Genomic DNA, 3,777 nt, shown 5'->3' with positions numbered 1-3,777 from the left:
GGGACCATTATCACGATTTAGCCCTAGAACGTAGTAGAAGCAGAACCTAGACCACTGTTAAACATCTAGGGCCTACATTGAACGGTTTTCCAGGATAAGCTATATCCTAGGGCCTAGGTCCGGTTCTCATTGCGGTATTATAGACCTAACGTTAGGCCTACAGTGCAGTGGTATGAACTCTACATGGACTACAAGCATAGCATCATGCACACAGAGATGATCACTGTAAAGTATGTAGAGGGAGACGTCTAGTCGAGTTTAGACCACGGTTAGAGATCGACGTATGTAAAGCTGTGCTATAATTAACCCTATTTTAACTGGGGGGGGGGGGGGGTCAAATTGACCCCCTTCTCGACATTTCACGCCACGATTCCGCAACGCGCAAAGATTTTGCCGCGTCATTTCATGACTTTTTTCATTGAAGTCTCCCGCATATTTTGAGACCAAATTTGCGACGTCCGGGTACACCGTTTTGAAGTTACGCAATGTTTTGCATATGCATGTCAACCTGAAAACAGCTCAAATTCATGATTTCTGTGCAAATCCTATGCAAATTGTGGTGTGTTTGTTTGTTTTTTTGTTTAATTGATATAAATTAGATTATTTCAACTTTTAACCATTGAAATTAATCAATTCTAATGTAGATAAGCTTGAAAAAGTGCCTGCAACAAATTTTGGAAAAAAAACCAAACAAACAATGGAAAACAAAAGATCGAAAAAACAGTAAAATACATGAAAAATTAACAAAACAATAAAAAAACAAAAGAAACTGATTTCGACTGCGCTATTTTTTAAAAAGAAAATTGTTTGATGTGTCTTGAGGAACTCTGACACAAAAATTTAGCAATCCTTCAGTCTTTTTGTTGGAGTTATATGTAAAAATATAATTTCATGCATAAATTTGCATAATTAATTTATTCAAAAATATAAAATCAACATTTTTTCTATTGTATGACCATGTAATCTTGTAGTTGACATCCGGCTCTATTTTCAGGCAACATTTTGCGGCGATCGGCGGCCGAGATCTGAAGGGGGGGGGGGGTCAAATTGACCCCCCCCCCCCCGTAAAAACTTGGTCTCCAATAGCCCAGTTGAAATAGGGTTAATGCAATAGACTAGAAGCGTCTAGAAACTCTACATTGCTATTGAGTCGACAGCCGAATCACTGACACTGTGTTGCCAGAAGGTGATCTCGATTGATACGGTAATTAAAAAAAAAATGGTGAAATTTGGTGATTTATATAATTGTGATGACCTATGTAGTAAAAAGGACTTTTATTTGCCACCACATTCGAGCATCCACACAGCTGGGAGAATACCATAGTGCTATTGCACTCCCACGTCATGTGTGGCAATCATCTAAGTAAGAAATACGATGCATGCACTGTTTAGTGTTAGTCCACTGTGACATCACACTTCTAGCTGAAGATCAACGTGCTCACACATCATGGAGATCGATCCCCCTTTTAGCAGACGGCAACGGGTACTATATTTGAACATTGTTTTTTATGAAAGTCACAGGTGACCTTAGGCATTGGAATTTGGCAGAGATCATCTTTGGGTCTTTCTAAATATGCTGATCGATGTAGCTAAAAAGTAATTACTAGCTTTTCTATTGATGCACACTTAGTATTTGTGTGGACAAAACGGAACTGCATATTGTCTTGTGGAGATGAGTTCTAAATCTATTTCTGAACATTGTGTTTTCATGCTTTCCTCCAGATAAAAAGACGTAACATGACAGTTCTTCGGAGTGATGGTGATTTAAAGGAACTCGGTATAGGGGTCATCATTTGGAGAACGAAGACAGATTGATAGCTGTACAGTCTCTGTCACACCACGAGGGTGCAGATCACCAGATTGAAGAAGTACATGTAACAGATGTGGCCAACGACTAGCCATTGAATGCAGGGTTGACGAATGCTGGAAACACCGGGCCAACATCAGCGAAGGAGCCTCTGAGATATGGACTTCCATTGCACTAACCCTGCTGTAAGCTATTCTGTTGTTTTCCACGATGATTAATGAAGGGAGACTAGTTTGAAATTGATTCACATTTATTTTACATTCTAGAGTCTCAGTAATTACATAAGAGGCTACATTAAGAGACTGAAAGCTTTGTTGGTTTTGTTTTGTTTGAAGAAATGATTTTCAAGTATTAATTATTCTTCGTGGAGCAGTTTTGGAGCTGTCCTTCTCTCTGAAAATGAAAGCCTTGAGAGGTTAGTACTCGTATTTAAGAAAAATGTGTACTTGCTGTATCGACAGAAGTGAAAACCATGTTATGGTCAGTCTTGAGTTGTGTAAGTAGAGCTGAACGTTGCTTATGGCAAATATGTATATTAAATGATTTTGCACTTCAAGTTTATAATGTAAACTGGAGGGACCTATTATCCTCATGCCATAATTTGTATGATTTGTAAAACCTTTAAATTTTACTTATTTGCCCAGGAATTCAACACACACATCACTCCAAGGGGGAGGAGATACTTCAATAGCTGATGGAAGGAGTTCTGACTGCTCCAAGGAGACACCTGCTTATCCAGATCATCGTAGCATATTTCTTGTTGATAATGGAAGCAGAAAACTGTACAGCGTAAGTTCAATTGTTTGAATACTGGTCTGGAAAACCAGTTTCCCATTGTCATGTCTTGTACTATACATTTCCATGCAATATAGCACCATTTAATTTGCCTGTTCACTTTTGTTTTTGTCTTCTCAAATATAGAGAATAACAGACTAAAATGTGCCCCCCCCCCCAAAAAAAAAAAAAAAAAAAAAAAAAAAAAAATGAAGGGACCGGTAAGTATAGCGTGGTAAATGAAGTGATGGTTATAGATTTAAAAATAAAGACTGATATACTTGTATGAAACATGTAAACAGAGTGTACCTACAAGACTCCGCGCTGACTTATTTTCTTGGTAGCCCCATTGGGCCACATGTAAATGATAATAGTCCTAATACACATGATATAATTATAATAATGATGAATAAAAAAATGGAAATTGATTTGCCATAAAGTTCGATGGATAATCACATCTTGTATTTTTCTACTAACTGTGCACATCCACACTTAACCCATCTGCATGAAATTTTCATTTGTATTAACTGATATTTGGTGTAAGAAGCACATGAATAAATGTACTTGAAACAGCAGTACTGAATAGCAATAGAAATTAATGCCAAGAAAAAAAATATGAAAATAGTTCAGCCCCTTAAAAGATTGAAATGAGGGTCAATTTTTTGATGTTATATATTTGCTTCGTAGAATATGATTAACATTCTTCTTGCTTCCTTTTTAAATTCAGATACCCAAGTAGTGAGCAAAAGACGCGTTGAAGCCAAGGCAGTTACGATGCAGTACCCCACTTTGTGAGACACCACACAAGGTGCACAAGGATATGTAAGTTTATACTCATAAGTTTATGTGATCTACAACTTTTTAGCCCTCTTTAGCAGAAAGCTTAAGTGACATACATGGTATATTGTATCTTATTCATCTAGCTTGCAAAAACTTGGAACATTTTCAACTTTTCTCCAGAGATAGTGGACAGAATTCAACCATACTAGGAGTTGATCATCCTTGTTTAGTTAGGGGGCAAGGACCCAAAGTTGTTCAGGATATGGTCATGAGCCCCCCCCCCCCAAAAAAAAAGGGCCTTTACAGGGAAATTAATTGCATCTATGTCTTAATTAAATCATTGGGCAAATATACAGGCAATGTGGGGGCTTTTGATAATCTTTGATGTACATGTTCATAGATGTCTAATAAATTTT

General features: G+C 37.4%; 1 long non-coding RNA gene across 1 annotated transcript; it reads left to right on the top strand.

The window, feature by feature from the left end:
• The first annotated feature begins 1,767 nt into the window (after positions 1 to 1,767).
• LOC139708049 (uncharacterized) lies at positions 1,768 to 3,350 on the top strand. Its single transcript, XR_011709320.1, has 3 exons — positions 1,768 to 1,992; positions 2,452 to 2,596; positions 3,309 to 3,350. It is a non-coding gene; the product is annotated as an uncharacterized lncRNA (long non-coding RNA).
• Positions 3,351 to 3,777: the final 427 nt, after the last annotated feature.

The sequence above is a fragment of the Diadema antillarum genome, unplaced genomic scaffold, assembly GCF_040938485.1.
Source record: "Diadema antillarum isolate AM-2024a unplaced genomic scaffold, OU_Dant_1.0 seq00001296_RagTag, whole genome shotgun sequence".
NCBI classification, from domain to species: Eukaryota; Metazoa; Echinodermata; class Echinoidea; order Diadematoida; family Diadematidae; genus Diadema; species Diadema antillarum.
This window is presented reverse-complemented; position numbering and strand designations above follow the sequence as displayed.